General features: G+C 38.7%; 1 long non-coding RNA gene across 2 annotated transcripts; it reads left to right on the forward strand.

The window, feature by feature from the left end:
• Nucleotides 1-4,625: 4,625 nt before the first annotated feature.
• Nucleotides 4,626-26,583, forward strand: LOC137466232 (uncharacterized). Of its 2 annotated transcripts, none has more exons than XR_010995057.1 (2): nucleotides 4,626-4,814; nucleotides 25,890-26,583. It is a non-coding gene; the product is annotated as an uncharacterized lncRNA (long non-coding RNA). The 2 variants fall into 2 exon arrangements; XR_010995063.1 differs by lacking the exon at nucleotides 4,626-4,814 and adding an exon at nucleotides 25,229-25,745.
• The last annotated feature ends 339 nt before the right edge of the window (nucleotides 26,584-26,922 follow it).

The raw sequence follows: 26,922 nt of genomic DNA on the forward strand, positions 1-26,922 counted from the left end.
GACTTCAAAAGCCTCAGGGTTTATTTCTGCACTCTTTGTTTTCAACCTGGAACATATCAGTTGGACATATGAATCTCTCAGATTATCAAATCACAGCATCATAACTGTACAGTATGGCATTTGAATTTCTATATTCATATAATGCATCCAAAGGTGCCCTTCTCTGTCATCACCTGTGAGTGAATTTTACAGGTCCACTAGACTTTGAGTTGCTTAAGTAATATAAGGAAGAGAATACATTGTAGTTTGCTTATTCCTTATACTTTAAATATGCAGAGCAATTAAGTTAATGAGGCCTCTCTTTAAGTACAGTATTGTGCTTTTTCTATTGCTGGTCTTTTGAAGGAGGTTTCTATATTTGGACACCTCAAAAGGAGCTCAGTAGCAGTTGTGTTTGCTCAGCTCTCTGGGTCACTGATTGTCAAGAGACAGTGAAGCACTTACAGCTGGCTTACAACAGCGTGGCATTTTTTAGTGGTAACCCAGAAAATAGTGTGTAACAGAAAAAAGAGAGAGAAAATCATGGGGATTCTGAGGACTTTCATATACTTGCCAAAGTTCAGAGACCTCAGGGCAAAACAGGAAAAAGAAAAGAAAAGAGAGTTAAAAAGCAAAGTTCAACAGCTCTGTTTGGTGCTACTTGAAAGTGTATTACAGACATCATACTAGATTTATCAGAAAAAATAACTATGATCTTTCAAAATTAGTGAGCTAGGTGGCACATTCTGTTTGTCACAGTTCCATAGGGACTTTTTTCTGCCCCAGCTGACTTATGTAGAAAGGGTTTCATTATGATGTAACCAAAGCAAATATTGGTCCAGGAGTTAAGACTAACAATGCAGCTTTTTGCATTAGAAGGATATTCGGTTACATTGGGAAAAGAGTTCCTATGAAGCAAGGTGCCCACAGAGAACTTCAGAATAGGAACAGATCAACCTGCAGAGATTTTTTTTAATTTGGCTTTGTTAAATCTTTAAAACATTTATAGAGATTTTTAATGTTTTAGAATCCATTGTAAAAAGCACAAAACTTTTGTCAAACTTTGTAAAGGTATTATGCAGGTTACAGTTAGAAAAAATTACCCAAAATAACTGCTCCTGCTTATAGGAAGGATTGGGCTTTCAGCTGGTGATAACCAGCCTTGCTCCATTGAATTCAGAAACCTTGCACTGGCTCTCTGGTGTTGCAGGCATCAGCAGGAAGGAGTTTATCGTGGAAGCACAAACCTAGTTCCAACTAATGGCAGATTTTTTTAAATTGATGGGATAAAATTCATTTACAACAGATAAATATATTAATAAGTTACTATATAAGGCATATAGGATGCATGTGAAACAGAAATTACCTAAAAAAGTCCAAAATGTAATTACTAGGTATTATTGATCCTCTAAGGCCAGTAAATTTTGACTTGCTTTTTTAATCATTAGTGTTTATGACACGAACTCCCAACCAGATTAATCTTTTCAATGGATACCACTATGACTTTTTGGTTTTTAAATATGTTAACAAGCATGTAGTATTTTGGGGGTATTTTTAGCCCCCTTAACAGATATGAGGTCTTGTATAATAAACAAGCCTGAATAATTGGCCTTAGATAATTTTTTTTTTTTACAGAAAAATCAGCAGCAAATTCCCCATTGTGCCTCCTTGGAAACGAGTTCCTAAGCAGATGAACAGTGGAGGGCAAGCAGTGGTTGGTGACACAGCATTCCTGGTACCCTGCCTTGCCTTCCTAGGTTGGATGTGACCAGACTTTTTAAATGTCTGGCCCAGCTTGTCTAATTTGCCTGATCTGTATATTGTGCAGGCTCAGTAGGGAAAATGTGACATTTCTGTTATCTTTCCGCTTCTTCTTTCAGCACCTGCCAGGTGCCAGTTAAATCTTTGCCATAAAATATTTAACCTCAAGCTTGTCTGTTTTCTGACCAACAACCCATAGCTGCTGAGGCCATTCCAGTATCAAGAGACCAGGAACTCCAATATACAAGGAGACCAAAAACATCTCTTTTTCAGCTGCATTGTCATGTTGGCAAAGTGGGTGCTTTAGGAGCTATTGTGCTATTGTATATGCAAAGAGGTAAGACTCTAATGAGGCTGTGGGATGAATCAGACTTGCTAATCAGGTCTGCTGTCCACACTGCCAGAGCTGCTGCTTCCTGATAGCATAAACTGTTTCCCCAGACATTTTTGTTCAAGATCCTCTTCCTCCTATCACTGCTTCACCTTTATTTGTTGAAGTCTGTGTTCTATCACTGGTTTTAAGCATTGTAGCTTCTTCCTGCTCACTGAGAGCAGGAAATGGCAGCACACCTATCTGTATCCTCATGGAAGTTTCAGAAACATGCTACTCCAGTGACACTGGTCACCTGTGTCCTAAAGGGCCAAAACTTTTCCTGACAGAAGAATAGCATATTTCATTGTTAATCTGAGCAACCCACTGACTTTATGTCTGCAATCACATGCACAATGGCCAGCAAAGTGATACATCACATTCAAGAAGATAAAGTCCATTTTATTGAAGATGTGGCACAAGTGTGTCTCTTTATTAATCTTTAAGAGAGATCTGGCTAGTCCTGGAGGATGGCACATGGAATGATCCCATGCTCATACCTGTGACACAGATTTCTGTATCTCATCCACATGCTCCTCTGGCCTGTCATAAAATCTGGGTATAAAATTTGCCTGTTCCATCCTTTTCATATATCCATGCTAATTCTCAGGATGTACCTTCAAATGAGATGCCTGTGGTTTTTCATATTCCATTGGCACTGTTCTAAAATTCTCAGCAATAAGCTGAGCTGATACATCCTCCCCTAAGTGGCCACTAGCACTCTTGCATTTATGAATGCCTCTTCCTGCCACCCAGTTCTGGGGAGTTTTGAAGCAGGAGCCTCATAACCCTGCAAAGCATCCTCTGATCCTAAGGTGTTTTAGCTGTTTTAAGGAATTTTAATAGTTTATACTTCTTGCAGTAAGCCAGAGATGACAACCTTTTGCATTTTTGCTCTGATAAGGTGACACTTCATGTTGTGCTTGAGGCAGGATATGCCAAGAGAATTCGTGAGGGTACAGGACCTGTTAGAGGCATAGGACAGCTCTCTGCAGCAGGAGAAAAGCCTGGTGCAGACCTGTCTATATGTCTGAGCAGTGCCTGGCTGATCCAGCCATGGAGAAATGCCTGGGTTTTACCTGGTGAGGGGAATTTACTTTTTTTTTCTCCAGAAGGGATCCTGCAGGCATGCAGAGTGGTTGGTCACAGCAAGATGGCACTGAAATAAAACAAAGAGTTATCTGAATTGAGAGTGGAAATTCCACTGATGTGTGCCCTAGATGTGATCCAGGGAGATTTATTAGAGACATGAAGATGGTACAAATGCAGTGAGAATAAGAGTAAGGTAAATGTGCTTAGTCATTTCTTAATCTCTAATTTCATGTAATTCTAAATAATTATTTTCACTAACAAAATTCATTGTAACCTCAGCAATGAAAGTCCTGAATTTCAGACAACTTTATTTTCCTTTACTGACACATTTCACTGTTTCCCTTTCACCTCCTCACCCCACAGCACTGATAGAGCAAACAAGATACAGTGAGAGGGTCCAAAATATTTCTCTGCCAGTGAAGGAAATTAACTTTGGTCCTCTACTTTTATTGTGAAAGTTGAAAAAGCCTATCTATATTAATTGTATGGTTGTTCCATGTACAAATGCTGATTATGCTATTGCAGTGTTATTTTCAACATCTCAAACAACCATTGTACCATTCACTGTTTTCAAATATAGAGTGGTGCTCATGTGAAAACAAATTGTGGTGAACAACACTCAAAAAAAACCCGTTAATGTGTGTGAAGCAACTTAAAGCAATAACTGTGGCCTTGGACACACAGGCAATCATTCACACAGACTACAAAGCAATCATTTTGTCCAAGAAGAGAGAAAAATAGGTTGGAGCAACAATTTTTTCCTAAAAAAATTGGAATAACTTAATCAATTTGCAGTAAATGTCTGATATATTTGTGTAATAATATGACTGACAATTTACAGCCTTTTTCAATAAATTTCAAAGCTGTGATTTGCTGCAACCATAAGCCATTTATTTTATAAAGATGACCTTTAATCTCTCTGATGATTGATTAATCAGTATATCATAAATCGAGTCGTGAGAGGTGAAGAAATATTTGCCTGATGATGACCAATCTTCTGTGTCTTAAGAGCTCTGCAGGTGTATCCAGCACACAGAGAGCGTCATTAAAGAGAGCAGAGGAGCACTAAGAAAAAAACACTATTTCTTAATATTAGTTCATTAAAAAAACCACAATGATAAAAATCATCCTCCACTTGTAAAGAGTTAGCCTGTTGTTTTGCAACACATCTTAAATAAGAGGAAGATAGGTAATTAACCCCTGGGCAGAGGAGAAAATGGACTAGGGCTGTGATTTCAACATCCTCTTAACCTTCCCCACTCTGGGGTGCTGAGTAAGTGCTTTATCCCATTTGATAAACATTGTTTTCAGCTGTTCTACCTAAGGACTAGAGAGAGACAGAGGTTACCAGAGCTTCTCCCACTTGTCTTTTCCTCCTCTTCTACTTCCATAGCCATGCACCGGGAAGACTGAATGGTAGGTAAGTATTGTTTATCCTCCTGACTGTTTAGCTAAATCTGCAGGATTATCCCCAGTCTCTGGAGCTGTGTTTTCATGTCATGGTTTCAGCTGATGTAATTGGCTGTGCTCTCTGAAAAGGGATTCCTCCCTTCCTTGTGTCCATGTCAGGCTCATGCTTCTGCTGTTTTTCTTTAGCATGTTTGGCACTCAGGTGAATGTGCAGTAACTCTTCCTAAAAGAGAGGGGAATACTCAACAACTCTTGTAGCTCAAGACTGGGTGAATGTCTGATCCAGTACAAGGGATGTATGTGGGGTGGATGGTAAAAGGCCTTTCTGTGGAGGTGTGCATTTAGCTGGTTCTGTTGCAGGTCTGAAACTAAACCTACAGAGCCTCTCTTGCTGTGGGTCCTTTCCTCCTTGGCTGCAGTCCGCTTGCCTCTTTTGTGCCTGTGGTTACAAAGTCAGCTGTGTCAGCTGTGACATGTATGCCCATGGCTAGCTCTTTTCCTAATGCAGAGGACAAGACATGAAGGAGCAGAAGACTATGGAGAGGTGTGTGATTCTTTTGCAGATTTAAGCTTTAATTAAAAAAACGTGTTTTGGGTTGTTTTGGTCAAAACTCGGTTGCTTACTTCCAAGCAGTGTGTTATAGGTTTGTTCATAAAGCACTGCTAAATTTAAATAAGAGTACCTGCTACTGGTTTGTCACTTGATTTGTAGAGCTGCATATGACTGTACCAGAAAAGAAAAATGAGGAACCAGGACTATAGCATATTAAAATGAGTGATAGCTGAGGACAGGATGGTAATAGATGGGGAGTAGGTCTATGAAGTTATTCCAGGCACTCTCCCATTCCCAGATTGCAAATTTTTTTATCTTATGAATCATGCAAGTGGCAGATTTGATAATTCTTCCACCCCTTAGCACTGTCTGTGCAGGCATAGTCTCTTAGAAACAGCAGAGTAGTAAGTCATCCTAGAGAGGAGGGAGAAGGAGTGCAAGCTGCTGAGCTAGGAAGGGTACAGCTGGAATAAGGGCTCATTCCCCAAGGGAAAGCTGGGTACAGAGGGCTAGTAAAACCCCAAACATGACCTGTCTCATGCTCTCCTCTTTTTCAAAGCCCCAGCAGGCCATTTAGATCTCTGCAATACCAGCAGTAAATCTGTAGGTTGGCTGCCCATTTTTCTTTCCAGTCTGTTTCTGATACTCAGCCTTCATATAGGTTATGGTAATATTAATGGCACAATCTTCCCAGATCCTTCTGGCTTTTCAGAGACCTATTTAGTATTATTTGAACCTCTGGTGAATGGCTCTCTGCAGCTTTGTGCAAGCATGTCCCAGAGAGCAGTTCTACTTACTGGATTCTCTGTTAGAAGCTTGATGAAGTGACAGTGTCCTTTTTCTGTTCATGATTTTCACAGACCTTTCAAATCTGATTATTTCACTACTATATGTTGCCCAGGGAAATCACAAGTATCTCTCAGAGGGTTTTGGATTAAAAGGGAATGCAAAAGTTTTCTTTAAAAGACACAGATGGTTTGATTGTTATGAATGCTAATGCTGTTATATTTATTTTCCAAAAAACATCCTCTACAATAGCTGTGTGCTATTTTGCAATTTACATGTGCTAGAAGACTGAATTTGATCTGGAAAAAAACTGAATCTCAAGCTTTGAGTTGACAAAGTTCAATTTCTGAAATCCAGAATACAAGCAGGCCTGGCCTGAAATACAGTAATTTTTGCAACTCCACCTCCTCTCCAGCAGAGTGTATGTTTCCAACATATAATTTACTCTGGATTTCGCCTCATTAAGCCTTTATTTTTAGTGAAAAGAAATAATATTATTGTCAGTCCCATCAAACAGACACTGCTATAGCCTCAACAATGCCATGGAACAAAGCAGTAAGAGACTAAACTATTGCTTTATTTTGAGTCTGAGGAGGAGGAGGAAAGTCATTGGGATTTTTTAATGCATATATTAAGTTGGCTGGCAGAGCATTTCAACAGGAATGCCAAGCCAGCCAAAAGGCCTAGCCTATAACCTCTAATCTTATGGAGCTGAACTCTATTATTTGCCATAAAAATTAGATGTTACCTAGTTCTAATAGAAGTCTTCAGCAGACTCATTTTTATTATTGCCGAAGTTTAGGTAAATGGAAACTGAGCCCCAGATTTTATTTTGTAGATTATGGGACTACTGTGCTTTGTGGTTGAGGCTGGAATTTTAAACATGCGTTCTAAAAGCTTTTAGAAACCACACTAATTGATGTCTCAGCAGTTCTGCTGAATCACAATAAGAACACAGGCTGCCATGACAAAAAAAAAATGTTGCAATAACCAGTTACCCAACAAACAGGCTTATTTTTTGCACAATGACTGACACTAGTTAGTGGGTCCATGTTGTGCATCTCCATGCAAGCATTTTAATTAACTGTTCTGAGGAAGCAAGGAAGGGGGTTAGAGGAAAATCTTCCTGAAGATCTGTAATAAAAACCATCTGGAAGATGAATGATGGGATATGAAACATCTTTATGAACATGGCCCAGCACAGGTGTTCAAATAAAAACAAGAGGGATTAAGACAATCTCTGTATTTGTGTTTTTGTTCAACCAAATAAAGGTCAGAAACCAGAAGAAACCTTGTTTTGACAAAGCCATTTAAACTATGATATTGCATTAGAGTGAAACTGCCCTCTTCAGCTTGCAATGTCTAACATAAATCTGAATATATCTATCTCCTGCAGACTGTGAGTACAGTTCCCTGTGCCTCTAGCACTGGATTAGAGACCCTAGCTTCAACAGTGCAGTGAAATTCTTTTTCCAATTCAACAATACTATTCAAAGGCACTAGACAGTAAAATGAACTTAATAATTTCAATAATATTCCTCTCTCCCTGAAGGTACAAGGGGAATAGAGTCTTAGATATATAAACCATGTTTGCTTTATGAACTTTTCAGGAAAGAGTTTGCTGTTTCTTTCTAGTTTGCCTTCAGGCATGCTATTTCTATGATGGGAGAAGTAAAGGCATAATTAAAGAAAGGAGGGTCTTTTTGGGGTTCTGCTTTCCGAGGGTGCTCCAGTGTGACAGCAGTGGGAGCAAGATGTCTAGACTTTGTGAGCCCTGAATAGTACTGTGGATGTTGCTGAGGATCAGCTTTTTCATTCTTTTAGAATTATTTCTGCTAAATTCATAAGCAATTTTAAATAACAAGACAGATTGTAAAATACAATGCTTTATATGGCACGTACTTCTCTCAGTAGTGTTTAAAAATAGAATAAAATAATTAAATAATTCCATAAAAAGAAAAAATATCTTGGTTTTACTTTCAAAAAACCTGCTACTAGGGAGGTCAATAAAACAAGTTACTGAGGTTATTTGTGAAGTAAATCAACATGAATAAGGTGGAGAACATTGCCCTAGGGAAGCAATCCTATCTTTTCCTCTGTAGCAGACCAATCAAGGGTGTAGTCACTGCATGTGAACCTCTTATGTTACTCTGGTAGTGTAATTAAAATCATCATTTTGCACCTTGACACAATTAATTGTTGTTTTTAATTGCTATGGTAGATAGAACAGAAAAATAATGTATTTTCCATCCTCAATTATCTTCACTAAGCAAGCACTTTATGCACAAGGATATGCCACTTCTGTACTGCTTTAGAAAATTCTACCTCCTGCTTTTAAATTGAAAAGCATTTCTGACTTGGAAGAGGTTGTAAAGGATGTGTCTGTCAGGGAACATATTTCAGTGTGCTTAAAATGGCTTTAGGAAACATTTATTGTCTGAGCAGTTTATGAGCGATGGCTTTGTAAGTACACAGTAGATGCAATCTGCCTTATTTCTATGTGCCTTGTACGTGGTACCATGCACTCATTGCTGTGTTTTTAAATAGACTTGACCCATAAATCCATGACCTGAAGAAACTGTGGTAGGAAGAATGTACTCCTGAAGGCTTCCATGCTTTGTTTTTTTCCCCAGCTTTATTTGTTATCCTCATATAAGATTTTGTCTGTCCTTTTGAAATAGCCCATTCATTAAAGGATGAGGTTTGATTGATGGGAGTACTGTATTATTATTTTGTAAAGAGGAAAGAGCTTTGCAAAACTTAGGCGTGTTTGCCAAGTATATGCATTTTGTGGCAGGGTAGAATGTGGGACAAAGTGGGACAAGGCATTGTGTCATCTTTGGGATACAAGGGGAAACACAGACTGTGTCTTTGCCATCTAGATTATGACAGAAGAGAATCAGGAGCACTGCTACTCTTGTGGAGGGCATCAGCATTTAGAAACTTGCACTCTCTTGACTAGAAACTTCTTAATTACACTGGGAGCTGTCCATTGAAGAGTGTCTGCATAAGGAAGTTGAAATTGTCTCACAGTGAATGAAGGAGACCTGTGCAAAAGCCTTTGGCAATTGATGATTTTGAATTCTGAAAAAGAGTTCTTCAGCTCCAGGATGTGTCTCCCTGTTGACAGTCAAAGTCCTTGCCTTGGCATTCCTGAACTTGCTGTCCAAGGGAGACAATGGGAAGGTGACCTATCAGCTCAGCTCCATCCAGATGGAGAACTCCCCTTCCTCTGCTGCTGCTCCTTCCCATCTTATTTCTGTGTGGGTTATGAAAAATGAGCAGGGCAGAGAATAAAAAGTAACGTAGATGTTTAGAGGTGCTGCTGAACACTGGAGGTAGAGCATTTTGGTATCCAAAGAGCTGAACTGTGATCAGAGACACAGAGGAAACTGAGGCAGTAAAAGAGGGCAGGTAGGTGACTGCAGCAAGGAGCTTGGGTGGTAGAGGCTTATTGGGGCTGTAGGGGTGGATACAAAAGCATTAGTGGATAAGCACTGTATTCAATGAGATATTTTAAACCCCTGTTTTCTCAATAATTTTAAATTAAATAACAGCAGTCCTATTTGCCATCAGCTGAAGTATGGTCTTTACTTACATACAATTATTTCTGCAGTCATACAATTAGTATTCCAACAGTGCAGAGGAAGAGTATTTCAACAAAGAGGAAGAGTGAAAGTTGAGCATGGAGCCCTAAATTTGTCATTTTCTGATTTTTTTCAGTCCTTGACTTAGTAACCTGAATGCTCATCTTTTAAGGTGAGTTTCATAGGGAATATGCTTAAATTTTCTGTTTCATGACCTAGTTCCTTTGTTCTGAAGATTCAGTGCCGAGGTAAACTGTCAGAGCCTTGACAGCTGGCACCACAACAGAGATGCTGGCATTTTTTTAAGCTTCTCTCATAGATTAACTCCGCAAAGAGCTTGCACACTTGAGTGGCAGACCCTTCCAGATTTCACTTCATCATAGTCAACACTTTGACTTTTGCTGAGGGGAGATTGCTCAGGATTCATTTGTTTTCTGCTGGGTTTTTAATGCATAAAGCTGATTTTCTAGCCAATTCTTTCTGGAAATGTTTTTTTTCCCAGATAGAAATTGAAAAAATTGTAGCCCTGTCCAGTGTGGCTCCCTGGGTAGGAACAATAGTGAGGCAGCTGAAGATTTCAGTAGCTCTGCAGCCTGTTTCTCTAGGTTTAACATGAATTGCTTTAAGATGGTTAATGAATTGTTTTTCTATAACAGGGCTAGTGGGAAGGAAGGAAAATTTTAACTGTGCAGTATTTGTATGTATTATAATATAATACTTCATATAATTATGAAGTGTATAACACATCCTCAACTACTGCATGTTGTCTTATGGCAGCTTTTCTACCTGCCTCTCAAACTAAGCAATTTGGGTGTGATTAGGTGCAAAAAGGCATGATGAGCAACGTAATCCCAAATACTGAACAATGTAATCCTAAAAATTGAACAATAGGAGTTCCTACCTCAGAAAATGCTGGGCAAATGTGCATTTCAGTGTTACACACTGGTAGTGATTTGTTTGAACCATGTAAGTTACCTTATTACTGCACTAGAGAAATTGCTCTTTGATCTTTTTACTTTTTAATTTCCCATTTGTCCACAAGCTTTTTTCTCACCCTTTCAACCCAGCTAATGCTCTAACCAGGAATGAATACATTACTCTGCTGAAATTTGAACAGAAGGCTAATTCCTAATCAAAATAGGCACTAATTTCTTTCAGTGCAAATTATCATCATTCATTGCAAATTTGCTATCCTTGAACTATGCCAACATGTTGTACAAATTTCAGCACTTGGAGCCAGCTTCTTATATACCTCAAATCAAATAATATACTATTGTTTTTTTATTATTTCTGTTGCATATTTGCATGAAAAAGATAGTGTCAAAGACAATGAATAAATATTTTTACTGCTAATGGTATGATGAAAATAAATATTAAAAATTTTGTTGGGTTTTTATAACTATAACAGATTTTTCAACTCTATAACTCTATTTTTTTTTTAAGAAGGAAATCCATCTGCAAGTCCTAAGAAACTAAACAACATGACACATTGTTTATCTCTTTGTTGCTGAAACAGATCATCCATTAGGAATACAGAACTTTCAGGGAAAAGATACTGCTGAGGTACCAATGGAGATCTTTTTTCCAAAACCCAGTGGGTATTATTTTACAAGCATTGCAAAGATGGCATTTGATATTACGAAAAAGACACAGTGATCAGCCAAGCTGGGAAACTGGGCCTCCCAGTTGGTGTACTTATCTGTTTTAAATAGCTTTTGTGGTCTTCTAAGTGCCATCACATGTGTGCCTACACATACACTACTTCTTCAAACACCTCTTCCCAGATACAATGGTATTTTATAGCACCATCTGTCCAAAGGATGGATTTAATAGATTTATAATAATGCCATCAGGCAAATAGCTCTGCAAATTGTGAATATGGTTAAAATATACACAAAAGATACAAACATTAAACACAGCAATTATGATTTCCTTTTTGAAATGTGTGCATGTCTGGATACAATTCCTTTCCTCTGGTGCTGAGTTACAGTGCATATCTCTATGCAAACAGGATTTGGAACATTTTGTTATTAATGGTTTTTGTTCTTTTGTTTGCTGTTCTTTTCTTTCAAGATAGAAATCTCTAGTTTAATATAATGTTCCTCACATGTGAAAAACATTGATTATAGTGTAAATGAAATAATTGAAAATATAAAATGTGTGAAATCTAATTACCTGCTGCTGAAGTGTCTGCTTCAAATAGTCTAGCACTAGGGCTGTTTTATTCATAGGACTTACTTTTTAGGAGGAAGAAACTGCAAAAAGTGAGGAACAGTATATTCCAGAAATTAAAATATCTTGGAGTGAGATAGCTAAAACTGAACATCTGCCCTGCTTCTTTTACATATTTTTAAATTAGTACAATATTTTCCAGTAAGAAGTTTGTGCAGGGCCTTTGATTTGTTTGCTTTTTAGTCCTGGCTTTGGAAAGCTCACAAAGAACATATTTAACATGTATACAGTTACCTGAAAATGTGGGAGATGGTCCTTATTGTAAAAGAAGAAGGTGATGGGATATTTCCTAAATCCTAGGCAAATCACAAAATGCAAGGCTGTATTTCACTTGACAATAAGATGATCTTAAATGCTATAATTAAAAACAAGAGAGTTACTTTCATTAAATAGTGAACCCCCATTGTGCCGATTATCCTCATAATGTTTTGCATAATGCCTGTGAATCTATAATGCTTAAAGATACAAGATGAAACACTCTGTAAAGACAGTGAGGAGAAAAAATATCACCTACCCCTAAACCATTAATTGAGTTTTTCTTTTTGTTGTGTTATAAGCTTTCGAGGTAACTGATAGGAAACTTCTGTTCACCTATACTGAGGGTAGATATTTGCATTCTGAGAAGAACAAAAGGTTTTCACAAGCAATTTTATTAGCAACAGAAAAATTTTGCGGGAGGGAGGAATCAGATTTATTGTATTTATTTTTTTTCCTGGTTTGGTAATGCTTTTTGTTGCTGGAGTGGTTTTTTTGGGGGTTGGGTTGTTTGTGTTTTTTTCCCAGTGTGGGCCAGGTCTGTAGCCTCCCCACTGTCCCAGTCTTGTCCTGTAAACCCAGTACAAGAGTGAGAGGTTAGGAAGGTACCAGCAGAGGTCAGCTCTTGGTGATGTGCAGTGGTTTGAGATGTCTCATCTGCTGTGTTGTGCTGTAACTTGTTCAGCCCTAAACAGCCCAGGCAGAGATGACCACAGCTAGAACTTGTTCAGAAAACAGACAGCAAGAACAGGAGTCATAAGGACAGGCAAGAGGAGCAATGTTGTGAAACTGTGCAGAAATAGTATTTAGGTGCTGAAGCCACATCCAGCAGTGCCCGCTGTACCAAACGCCGCGGCAGCATCCACCGCTGTGGCACCCAGTGAGCTGCAGATCTCCCTCCCATGCCAAAGGAAAGGCAGAGGGGAGGCCCTGGGGCAGGAGAGGGGAAGCTGTGACCTGACTCACAGCTGTCAGGTTTGTGTCCTCCCCTGCCAGCACACTGTCTGCGCTCATGTCTGATAAGACCTGTCCCCTTCCCTTGCCTCTGCTGCTTGTAGGCCCACAGCCAGCTTGTCTTCCAGTAAGTTGTGGGATAAAATTTCCCATCATCCCTGCCGTTGCCTTGCACTCTCCAGTTATTTCTTATTTTTAGGCATATGTGCTTTTGGCTAATCTGTGCTGCCTGAGGCATGAGGCCTTTGTGTTCCTTTTCACTGTAATCAAAAAGAGCCTGAGCGCAGAAGATGCCAAAAGACATCAGTTTCCCTTGTAGGCAGCGTAAGCTGAGCGTGTTCATTGACTCCAAAGACGTTTAACACACTTCTAAGATGAATACCTATCTATCCGAACCCAGTGCTTGCAGTGCAAAGGGCTGCATTTCATTTTTATTAAGGATTAATACTATATTTTAAAATTACTTTTCTCCAGCAGCAGTGAATTTTGAGGCTGCAAGGATTGCACTCTGCCCTTGAGCACTATGTTAGTTAGTCCAGATGAGCTCCATAGAACTGCAGGCAACCTAAAGCAGTCTCACCAACAGAATCCATTCCTTAAGAAAACTTAAGCAAACAATTATAGGAGCCTTTTTGTTTTCACTCCTGGATTTTATTATTTGGGGGTTTTCTTATTAGCATCTTCCACACATCCTTTCCCTCCTCTTTGCTTTTTACTGGACAGCATCAGTAGTGCTAACCCAGAGTTGTCAATGTTTTGGGGCATACCAATGTTTAAATTAGTTTTAGGGGAAAGGAAGGCAATTAAATAATTTCCATTTAGTGGCTACAGTCTGTGTACACAGCTATGAGAACAGAGGGGTGTTTGTATGTGTGTATGTCTATATGTGTGCTTGAGAAAGCTCCCAAATAATAGTAGCTTCTTTCTTGTACAGAATATTATGCATGTGAGTGTGTTTGTAGAAATGTCTGTATGTATTTCTCGTTGTGATGTGTAATAAGAGCTTTAGAATAGCAGCAACACAACTTCTGGGTACTCGAATACAGTACTACACTGGATTATCTGTGTTGCAAAAACACAATGGCAGTGTTGCAGCATCCAAAAATACCTTCCTCCAGGAACCTCATTTTACTTCTCTGAGTATCTAAATAAATTATGAAAAATATAAAATACAATTCATGAAGTACATAAGAGAAGTGCCTACAAAGCATGGCAGATCTCAAGGAAATGTTGATGTTTTTAGTTCTGTCATCCATCACCATAATGAGTGCCAAAACTCCTTTGAAAATTAGCTGTCTGTGATTAGGCAGGTTTCAGAGTGCAGGTTGTTTCTGTATCTGATTCTGAAATATATTAATATGAATGTTATGCTAATTTGTCTACTTTTGACCTCGAGCTTATCTCAAAGATTCAAGAGGATATTGCCTCATTAAGTATCTCACTCGCAAAGTAAAACTACCTTCACCTTCTCACTTCATTAGATGGAATCGTTACTTTTTTTTCTTTTGGGGAAGAGTGAATAAACAAGAGTCCTTCAAGATATATTGCTTATTTCTACTTCAAGTATAGTTATCTTGTGCATACATAATGGAGGTATTAAAATTAGTATTCAGCTCTAATTCTCTCCAGTCTAACTGATAGTGTTTTGATGAGTTTTGGAGTTTCTGCTCTGTCTGGGAATTTTAGTGATGAGGTAAGGGAGACAGACAGCAGCTTGGTTTTCATAAGCTGAGTTGACCTTGCAGGACATAGAGGCATGAAATGTTTATTGTGAAACTGAATAAATGTTCCTAACAGGCAATGAGTATGCATAAAGGAAAACAAAAACACAGACACCTTTATAAATATCCCTAGACTTACCAAGAATTTATATTATTGTATTTCTCTAGGACAAAACCATCCCTCTCAAAATGTATGAGTCCCATTTATTTTTAATATAGTAATTTTGATTTCTGCCTTTCCCTGACATTGCAGAGAGGATATTCCCCTCCCCCCCCCCCCCCCCATCAGTGGGACAGTTTAGCTAGATGGTCCTCCCTCCCTAAAATCTTCCCTCCCTCTTACCTGCCCTCACCTACAATTTAGAGAGGGTGGAAAAGTGGAATTTGCATCCATGCAGTGATCTAAATTGCATAAAATTAGATTGTGTTGAAACCAGTCATTTGACTTTGAACGTTGCATTTTTTTTTATTTAAAACCTAAATTAAATACTAGAGGAATACAAAATATTTTACCTATCCTTACTGTCTGTTTTTAACTTTTCTCTGAGTCTTATATTTGATTGTAAATTTAATTAAAAAAAAAAAAACGGACAAGAAAGCTCTTTCATCATTTTGCCCCTATCACTAAAAATAAAGTGATAAAAATAAACCTCTCTAAATACTTCTTTGTCTTTTCAGCCCCATTGCAGGTCTGTTCAACTATTGCAGAATCAGACTGACTCCACTTTTTGACTTCCAATATCCTAAGTGATCCCTCAGTCTTTCTCAAGGAAACTCTCTTTAGCACTGGGGATGCCCCCTAATTTTGATTTACTTCTGGCAACAGCTGCAGGAATCCAGGGACTTAAACTGCAGCCCTGTTCCCTAAACTCTGCAATGATTGCTTATATCATTTGATTTAGCCCAGTGAATGGCCCAAAGAAGATTAAAATGCTTCCTTCTGCCGAGCTGAGATATACTGCTTTGCTGAAATATGTCCCTGACCTCTTCTGCTGATCTGTCATATGGAGGCTAATAGCCCTTATAAGTGTTATCCTACCTAGTGGGACTGCAAAGGCTGTACTTCATGTGTTCCAAGTGGTTTGGTGTGCTTTTTTTCCTTTCCCCTTCCTTTTAATCTCAGTAAAACACTTTCTCCTGAGGGTAACGCCCCATCCCTCTGTTCAAATCCCAGCGTATATGGCTTCATCTTTCCCTTCTTACTGAAGTGCACCTGGCACTAATCATTTCTGTAGGAATGACTCACATACCTGCCTTCAGCCAGGTGATGTCCTCGACTTACAGAAATGTCCTACTGCTGCCCAAGGGGAGGTGGGACCTTCCTGCAAGCCAACTTGTCCTTCTGGGCCAGTTCCAGAGAGCTTCAGGAGCAAAACCCTCTCCAGGGGTTCAAAATGCACCTGGATATGTCCATTTATTCATTTGAACCAGACTGAATGCTTGGTGTTTCCAGTCTTGTACTACTCAAACATCCTGGGGGTGTGTGTCTCATTCCCAGAGTAACACAATTTTCCAATCAGTACTTTAAAGATTGTATTAAGTCCTGTGATTACTTAAGAAAATCTTCAGTCACTGGGTGATCTATGTGAGTGCAGCACAGTGAAAGCATGCTGCCTTGCTTTACAGGGTAAATGTAGACCTCTAGAAAGCTACTATAGAGAAAAGCTAATATTTTCTAATTCTGTAAAACTTGGCCTTTATCCTAGGAAGGAACCAAGGTAGTGTAGCAAAGTACATGGTTGAAGGTCATTGAATGAATGACAAATAAGCCATATAGAGAGCAGCATAACCCCCTGATGGAACTGGAGCAGTGCTTATCTGTGCACACTGCAATGATGCTGTTTATTTTTGGGATAAAAAGTAAATTACTTGTATATCCTCTTGGCTATCCCTGCCTTCATAGCCTCACATATTTCTCATGGCTTTTATTGCACAGAACAACAATGCTGAGAGATAAGAGTATATAAATCTTATTTGGGCCACTAGAAAGTATTTACATACTTTTTTTCTTATTTACTATGTGTTGAGATAATGTAAAGCAGAAATGCAAATACTTTCACAATTTATTAATTTTTGAAGAAAAACAAGAAAGCAACAAACAAAACCAGAACAAAACACAGTAAGTAGCAATATAAAAGCCAAGGCTCAGTCCTGCCTTGGCAGCAGTCAGTTAGTGTTTCAGTCTCAGATATTCCAGTGGAATCTGCCAGTGCAGCCAGGGGTAATATTTGCTAAGAAGTCAGTCAGATGTCAGCTTCAGCTTCTTAAAATTGCTCTATGTGCTGCTGAGAATGATGGCAAAATCCTATTCTCTGTTTCATTATTTACAGTTCACAAATATTTCTGCTGTTTTAATGATCTGTGTGCTATATAATATTTCTGTTGCCATTTTCTGGAATTCAGATTTTTGAATGGTACATCAATTACTTAGATGCTAATTTCAGGAGATTGGGAGGGGCAGAGGTGGTGATTGATGGAGGGAGTCACTTGTGTTTCTCTTAACAAAGTAACAATGCCTGATACTTGTTATTCTCCTATTTCTTATTGCTGCTTTGCAATATGCTCTTAGGAGCAGACGGTATTTACTGTAGAAACTTAAATGTCTTTATTGACAAATAGCAGGAGACAGACCCTCAGGAACAGTGACTTCATTAACATGCAGCTTATACTATTTTTCAAGAATATGTTTGAGCCTTTACACTTCTTTTGAACACTAAAATGCTGATAGTAAATGACAGTGGGAATAAGTGCAGCTGGCAGGATAAAACCAATGGTTTAAAAAGCCTCAATCTGTTTTCCTGATCTGTTTTCACCATGTGTGATACAGTCTTAAAAGCTATACATTTTTTAAATGATGGATGCAGTATTTATAGTTGTGATTTTTGTATTTCCTTTTGCCAAGGAAGGGCAAGGAACTTCATTTTATAACACACAATTTACAAGCAAGGTATCACAATTTTTTTTTTCCCAAAGATCTGCTACTGGGCGAGGACAGAAGCCATGGGAACGTGACTGTAATAGTAACTGCTTCATTTTAAATCTTCAGCTTCTTTTTTAAGACCCTCATTTTGTGTAGATTTTTTATTGACACAAAATGTCAGAAGGAAAAGAGAATGCAAAGAGTGCCTGAAGGGTTTTCTTCGGCCCTTGTGAGCAGTTACCGCCCCTGTGCTCAGCAAGGAGCAGGAATTCCTTCCTCCTCTTTTCCTGGGAGGATTCCCACTGGCCACTGACAGCAGAGGAGTTCCCAGGGGAACCCTGCACAGTTCCTCTGTGGCACACTCTGCTTTTCCCAGGTGGAATTCATCCCCTGCCTCTGAGTGCTGATGAGGTTACAGTAGAGGGGCTGGGCTCACAGGCCATGGCCAGCTTTGTAGCACTGCATTCACCTATCTAACACAGCATTTATTTTTCCTCTTCACTTCATATTCTTGAGGACCTCCTGGCCTCTGTCTCCCCTATCAAGGAGAGCTGATGAATAAGGACAGATTGCTGTTAGGGCTCTTTCTGCCTGTGTAAAATCACACTGAGAAATGAAAAAAACCCTGGTTTTCATTAGGAACTAATAATCTTCCATTAACGGAACCTGTGGGCTCCTTTCTGTGAGCAGTTACTCGAACGTCTTCCAGACCAGTTCCTCTTCCTCTCACTGACAGCCAAATGAAAGCACAGTCCTGCTTGCAGTCTCTTCCCATGGATTTGTACTAAATGAGAGAAGATATCACCCCAGCACATGGAAACAACTCACCTTGTCTCTCTTTATTAGTTCCCAAACTAGTTTACTTCATTCTGGGAGCTGCTTAATACCCTCTCACTCCTTCTTTCCTTATGTTCTCAAAGCTGCTTGCCTTCCTCTCCTGCATCTGTAATTCTTCTAAATGCATTACAAGAATAGCCATTTATGTCAAAATTGGCATCTAATCCCTGTGCTAATCCAAGAATTAAGCAGTGCAAAGAGATGAAAACTAGGTAACATTGATGTAAGTTTGGAACACCATTACATATTTATTTCTAAAAGACATGTATGATACATGTGTTGTGCCTATCCACACATGGGGGAAAAGGTTTTTAGAATACATGATCATGTAGTGACTTTGTTCAGTGACTTAGCTTGAAAAGATGATCATAAAACAGATAAACACAAGACTGCTGTTTCAAAACTGAAATAAAATAGTAAAAAAAAGACAGGTTTCTATTTACTTATTTTATATTTGTAGGTTATGAGATAAAATGTTTTCATATATAGTGTTTACATCACCAGAGGTTTGACATACTACCTCTTAAAATTAATGACAGATTGGCCACTGGGCTTTGGGGTATCTATTAAATCTGTTGGAATCGTGCCATTAATGTTAGCATCAAAGTTGACAATTCTGAAAGCAAGTAACATGATATTTTAGCATAATTTATTAAAATTATGGTAAACTGTATAACAAGACCTGTAAATATGTCTACAGTCAAAAAAAAAAAAAAAATCAAGGCTGCTTGTCATGCAACCTTAGTATGGAATTAAATAGATGGTATTAAAGTCTGTAGCATCTATTTATTTATCTTTTCCTTTTTTTTTTTTTTTTTTTTATATAATCCTGGGAGAAATCAGTGAATTGTGAGAAGGTTTCAGTTCAAATACAGGTTTTTAGTTACAAGAGAAGTGATGGTTACAGTGATGGTTTAGGCACTGATATTTTATCAATCTGATATATTAAAGTTGGGACACAGTCACTTATTGATGTAACAGTAAGATGTATCAGCTGTATTAATATATTTAGCTTCACATTTACTCTTATTGATGTTATGTCAGCATAATGTAATAACAGAAAAAGTAATTGTGTCTTAATTTTGAGATTTTCAGAGGACAGTCATTCTGTTTGATCCTGAACTGGTACCTGGGCTTTGAAGTGCTTTTATAATTTTACACAGAATTTAACATTGTGATCATCTGGGAGAAACGCAAAACTGTACTGAAATGTGCCTCTTTTTATGTGCAGATAAACTCCCTTGTTTTGAATGCTGTTTTTGGCACATAGTTTGTCCACTTCCATGTGAACACACCTTACTTTTCTTTGATAATGACAAAAATGTTGTGACCCAAAACAGTGCTTCTTCAAGAACTTATGGAAAAATGATAACATAAATTTGTGTCTGGTTTCAAACGAATGTTTTTTCCTACTTCCCTGCTAATGGCTAAATATGTTCCCCTACTTCCTGTTCCACTTTAATTCAGCCTACTGATTGTCCAGTAATTCAGGTTTTTGCCTTTATAGTCTCTGACTCAAAAAAAAAAAAAAAACCCCAAAAAAACCCCAACACCCCCCCCCCAAAAAAAAAAAAAACCCAAAAAAACCCCAAAAAAACCAAAAAAAAAAAACCAAACAAAAAAAAACCCAAGTAATCAAGATCTTTACTGCAATGTCACTTTCTGGCTGTGTATACACTTGTGTCAGGTAGGTACAAATGGTATTTCTTACACATTTGGGTCCTCACAGGGCAGGCAGTTAGATGACAGAATTTCTTCTCACAGAGCAGAGCAAACTGATACAATATAAATGAGTTAATTTAGAAGTTACCATCCTCTTCTGTTACTGCTTTGTGATGTTCCATCTGCTAATAATGTATTTGTTTACAGCAAGTTTTCCATTCATCTTTAGCCTGTTCGTGGGTTTTGAGAATTTTTGGCATGTGGTCAGTTATTTCAGAGGTCTCATGGCAACAGCTGAAACCCAGGAAATCTGTGCAGCCTAAAGATGGTTTCCAGTTTCTGTCTCATATACTGAATTGGAAAAAATCTTTCTCTGTGGTCAGTCATGAGAATATTTTCGACATCCACTACTTTGTGAGTATGCAAGGACACAATAATCTGGGTAATGGGGAATACCAAGTGTTTTTCAAAGACTGGCACTCTGCCTCATCAACACATCTGCCAAGATCAGACTTTTTAATATTAAGAAAAGAACAGCCTATTTATAGTGTACAGAGATCTTGGGCTTTCTGAGAACAAATCTTGCCATTATAAAATGAATGATCACAAATGAACAGGGAGCACTGCAAACACAGAACTCCTGTGGGTACATTACATTTTCGATACTCATGGAATTTTATGTAGCTACTCAAATCCGTGCAAATGGAGAAGACCCTTTGTGCTGGGAGATTTACTTTGTCCACAGGACATGAATCCCACATTTTTTCTTTCACTTTTTGACTAAGAAGAGTCTGAACTTCCTACATTCAGTGATCAGTGCAGCCCAGATGACTCTGCCATCCAAAAGTTTGTCTTTTCAAAATAGAAAACCATAGCTTATTAATCTCTGTTTAAATTGAATTCACTCATGATCACCATATTCAAGGTTATTTTCTGCAATCAGCTTTCCTTTTCTATCCTTGCCACTTACCAAAACCTCATCTAAAAATAGCACAGAATCATATCTTGCTGACTCAGGAGGTATTTGGTAGTCTGTTTACTACTGCATCCTGAAATAACTACACTTTATAATTGTACTTAGCATTAATTAGTCAGTCTGTACTACTTGCCCCATTTTTGTCACTTCCACATTTTACTTTCTAGTGCATATAATCTTTGACATTTGTGTTATATTTAAGCTATTCAGGATTAAATTTTGTATTTTTTCCTTAAAAATATATGTAAAACCAAGGTTTGATGGCTGATGCTTATTAGTGACTGTAATTTCTGGGTGGTTTTAACCTTTATTTCCTTGGACAGCTTTGAATACTCAGAACTTTCTCCCTAGAAGTCAAGACTTGGTGTTGTACTGTCCAGAAATTAAAATAATGAAAAAAGTATGCTCAGAAATACTCAAACCCAGAAAAAAATCCAATGTTTGCTGGTGCTAACCAATTAAAACCAAATCCTAGAGAGCTTGATTATAGTTCTGTTTCTTTAGTATCTGCTTTTCCATCTTATAATGGTATTTCATTTTTCTGTTTCATTTACACAGTACATAAAGAGCTCAGATGTTTCCCACTGTCCAATGAAGTTCTGTCCTCCAACTCAGTGATAGTGACTCATCTTCATTGCTCAGTATCTGTTTACCTCTCATTTTTCTTTTGTGTACTAAAGCCAGATGGAGATTTACCTGACTTTTTCTCCTGACCTTCTCCCACTACTACTTTGTTTCTTTTTTGTCATTTAAACCTCATTAAGTGCTATTTAGATGGCTAATTTCTTTTTTTATTTGTCACTCGGCATTTGTGCCAAGGTGTGTTTGTTGGCATTTCGGATGGAGACCTGGACTCCTGGGACACGCATTTTTTAATGAGCAGCCTGTTTGGTTAGATGGTAAACACATAGAGAAAATCAGTCATTAAATGCATTTATAGCTCAATCTTATTAAAAATATTTTTATTTGCTCCAGACACATTTACTTTTTATTTCCAGTTCCAACCAGTTCAATCCAGTCCTAATCAGATTCCACTAGCTCAAACCAGATAAAACCAGTTTGAACAGGATCAAACTGGATCAGACAGGATATAACCAGATCCCACCAGTTCAAACCTGATCCAACAGGTTCAAACTTGATCCATTGCTGGAATCCTGGATGCTGAGAATTTTAAACTTTCTGTGGTAAAAGGCACAGATGCACAAGAGAACACTGCATCGAGGTTGTGGAACAGGCTTTTTAAATTGATTAATAACATTGGGATTATGAGTGTGTAGTTGGTTAGAAGTCTGTAAGATCACAGGGTAGAAAACTTAGAGTCTGGAATTTTAGAATATAAAAATAAATACGAAGAAAGATGGAGGTTTTAAGGGGGAAGCAAGTTGTTCTTCTTTTCCTTCTTCTTCCTTCTTCTTCATGGGTTTGGGTGATGTTTTATGATTGGAGAGAAAAGTCTGCATTGCAGACTTCGAAGGATCAGTTTGGGTTAATAGGGAAAATAATCTAAGTGTCCTTTCTTAATTGGATGGTTCAATTTTAAAAGACCTTGTAACAAGATTTAGCCATTTTGTGCCTTACTAAGTATGAAAAAGCTGCTAAACTCAGGATAGTGAGACTGTAACATAGATAAGAAATAATAAACACCTGAATCCAAACATGAAACACCGTCTCAAGTACCTTCAGTCCCAACCTCGAGAAACTGATAATCCATCCAGTTCCAAACTGGTTAGAACTGAATCCAGTCACAACCAAACCACATTAACCCAATCAAACCAGTTCCAACCAGCTGAATTTGACTGGTTCATCTTGTTCAAACTGGACCCAACTGGTTTAAAGGCTGAGATCCTGATTTTTAGAGCCCAAACTGGTGGAGTAGGGAGGAAATGGGGTGAATTTGAGGGGATTGGGGCAAATTTTAGTGACTGTACATTATTTGGGTGGCTTTCATGGGGTTTTGAAATATTGGGGGGCATTTGGGGAGTTGGATGAAATTTTCATGGTTCAGAGGAATTATGTGTAGACTTTTTATAAATTTGGGGGCATCTTATGTGAACTTGGGGAGCATTTTGGGGAATTTTCACTGATTCTGAATGAATTTTCAGATATTGTTGGCAGACCTCGGTAAATTTTGCATTATTTTTTTTTTTTGATTTGGTGGTATTTTGAGTGGATTTTGATGGAATTCAGGATTTTGTAGGATTTTGGGAATGAATTGGGGATTTTTATGTGAATTTGGGGATATTTAAGATAGATTTGGGGGAATTTGTGTGTTTCTTCAAGTACTTTATGTACATTTGGGGTGATTTAGGGGCATTTTCCTGGGAATTTGATGGGATTTTAAATGGAATTTTGAGGAATTTTATGGGATTCTTGGGATATCTTTGTGAGAGTTTATGTGAATTCACATGAATGTTGGGACATTTTGGATTACTTTTTTTTGTCTATGTGGGGGCATTTTGATTGGAATTTAGAGAATTTTGGTGGAATTTTGTCATATTTGATGAAATGTTGGGAAATTTGGGGATATTTTAGGACATTTTGGTGTGGATTTGCATGGATTTATTGGCATTTGTGTTGATTTTCAGGCTATCTTGATGGGATTTTGAGGATTTTTTGGCTATTTTCATTGGATTTTGGAATTATTCTGATAGAATTTTGGGCTATTGTGATGGAATTTTCTAGAATTTTGTGAACTATAGCCCCCACTGATGCATACATGGCCTGTACCATTGCAGCTGCTCCTCTGATTTTTCACTTTACCTCCGATTTATAACAGGAAACAGATAAAGGTGCAATTAGAAAGTGAAGGAAGTTGTGCTCTTCTGAGATTGAGTTGGGTCTTTCAGAAGAGGTTCCCCCATTCTGTTGGAACTGAAGAGCAGTAAAGCCCTGTAGTAGTTTCTGTTCGACACCTTTGGAATCCCCAGCCTCTCACCCAGGCTGAGGATAGAAACACAAGGAATGCCGAAGGATGGTTTTAGTCCTAGGCTGTCAGCCACAGGTTCCTGCCATAGTTACAGTTCCTGGGTTGTGCCCAGTGGGAGGAAATTCAATAAAATCCAATTCCTTGATAGCAATGTAGAAGGATCACCCAGGTAGAGCTGCTGACTGAAGAGTTGGCTCTCCAGCCACTGAACTTGTGCTGTTCTGAGATGTACCCACACTGGGAAGAGAGACTAAGTTTGGAAATGTGGGAAGAGAAAACCTGCCTTCACAGATCACATCACAGGGTAGACAGCAAGCCATGCTGGAATGCTGAGCTGACCTTTTCAAACCTGACTTTTTTCCCCATCTCCTGCTTTCCAATCCCAGCTACAGCCAGAGAGTGACATTCATCATCATTTACCATCAATACTGCAGGAGGGGAAGCAGAAGGCACTCCTGGTCCCATCTCCATTTCCATTTATCAAGACAGAAATAATAGGAAAGCAGAGCTGGCCATAATATTCCAGCCTCTTCCTAAAAGTATGCATCACTGGCAGTGACTTTACAGCTGCAGGATCAAAGGCAAGAGAGCATGGCTGCTGCTTTCCTGAGCTTCCTGAGAAAATGTCATGTAAATCTATGGATGGGACATGCCACAGGGCATCCTCACCCTGCAGCACAGAGACCACCATGGCACCCGTGGAGAGGGACCCCCCAGGACCCTCGCTAGGGGCTGCTGGAGAATGCAGCAATGAGCATCTTTTCCCCAGGATAGGGGAGGTTAATTACTGTGATCAAAAATATCCAGAGGGGAAAACATTACACCAGATATTACAAATTAACCCATGAATCTAAACATGACAATTGCTGCAATTAATACAATCCTACACTCTCACTAATTACCAGTCTGTGGGAGGAGGCTGGGAGGGAGGGAGGGAGGTGGGAGCTTGCTGTCCTGCTGGAGCAGCAGATCCCAGGCCCAGCTGGGGTTGCTACAGGGGGTCCCACCTGGAGCTGTGCCAACATGAAAGTGTCAGAGGCCACCAGAGGGTTGAGGGGGGGTCTCTCGCAAACCATAGCTGGGTGTTCAGGCCCTTCCACAAAAGTTGTTAAAACTTCAGCACATCAAACCTGCTCACGGTGGCATCGTGGTGTGTCCCCAGCTGGGTGTGAAGAAACTGCTCTGCAGCACTGCCACCACACAGGATTGAGACTGGGAGAGGAGCTGATCCCATCCCCAGCCTCATCCCCCTCAGTTCAGGGGGCTGCACACCCCACCATAACCATGTCAAGGGCGCTGGGGGAAGATATAAAGAGAAAAATGACTAAGGAATTTAAATCACAAAGGTTTGTTGGTAGTTGTAGCTAAGTTTGGTCAAAGCATTATAATCAGATGTAATATGTGAGCAGTGTGTCCAGACAGAACATTCAAACAACAAGGCTGAATATTTACTTGGTGCTCAGTGTTAAGGATAAATGAGTTCTCTGCTGTCAGCCTGCCTTGTGTCATGAAATCAACAGTGCCCAGTACTCCCAACATGCCTAAATACAGAATGATTTTCCAACACTCTCACACACACAGATTTTTTTCTTTACTTTTCTGCTTCTATTGATTAGCTTATTATTCTGGGACAGGAGATTACATACCAGTAATAGGACACACAGCCTAGTAAAAATGAGCTTAATCCATTAACAGACCTTTGTCCTGGAGCTCCTGATTTAAAGGTATGTATGTGTAGATATATTCTTACTGTAGGTTAGCAAGGCTCATGTGACTTCATCCTATAATGTTCATATGTCTGAAAATATGAATATATTAAAAATATAAACATGTAAAATCTTTTCTTCTCTGATTTCCTTCTACAACAGGGTGACCCACTCAGTGGATGATGGAAAGGCTGTGAGTATTGTCTGCCTGGGCCTTAGTAAATCCTTTGACATTGTTTCCCACAGATTTTTCCTGTTCACTGACCTATGCACAACTTTACCATACCTTTTTGTTTTGGGAGATGACACCATGCTTCTAGTCCTGGGAAATTAGACTCAGAATCTTCTACCAGCTATCATTGATAAAAAACCCCAAACAAACCAGCCAACAAACAAACAAAAACCTACAAAAAGCACTAGTGAGATATAGACTGAAAATCAGAATTTTTCCTATATAAACCTGTTTGCTTCCTTCACCTTAAATTCTGGAGCATCTTTCCAAAACAAATTTTTGAACCCATATGTTCTGATAAAGACTGTCACACCAGCTCAACTGCCTTATCAGACACCAGATTCTACACTGGAAGTGTGAATGCCCCACTGAAAAGAAAAAAACTGACAGATTGGGAAGATTCAGAAATAAAACAAGACGACACAGGAAGGTGAGCTTCTTAGATTATACTACTCACAAAACTACTCCTTTTTCTTGCTTGCAGATTTAAAGACATATGACTGAGCTGTCAGAGTGGCACAGAGGAGACATAATGAACCATGAATTGTGCTGTCTGACTTAGTCTCAGCTCTCCAGTGCTTCCAAGCAACCAAAGCCTCCAAACAAAACAAGTTGCTTTTGTTCTTTTGGTTTTGATTTAACTCAGAAAATGTGACTTCACTTTCATTTGTACTGAAAAGAAATAAGGGACAGTGCACTTCTCTGTTTTTAAAACTTCAAAATATGCTTATTAAATGAGACTTGCTTACAGTATTATTCTAAACACAAGAGTATTTTAAATTATATTGTATTGTATTTGGAGCTATGTCTTGTACACCCCTCTTGAAACAGGTTGATTTGGTCCCCCAGGCAGAAAATCTCCAGAGGTTTCATTTAATGATACTTTGTCAAGGTATTTTTCCAGTATGTGGTTGAGACTTACAAAACCAGTGAAATTTATTTTCTATATTTAATAATCCTCAA

Source organism: Anomalospiza imberbis, chromosome 2, assembly GCF_031753505.1.
Source record: "Anomalospiza imberbis isolate Cuckoo-Finch-1a 21T00152 chromosome 2, ASM3175350v1, whole genome shotgun sequence".
NCBI lineage: Eukaryota > Metazoa > Chordata > Aves > Passeriformes > Viduidae > Anomalospiza > Anomalospiza imberbis.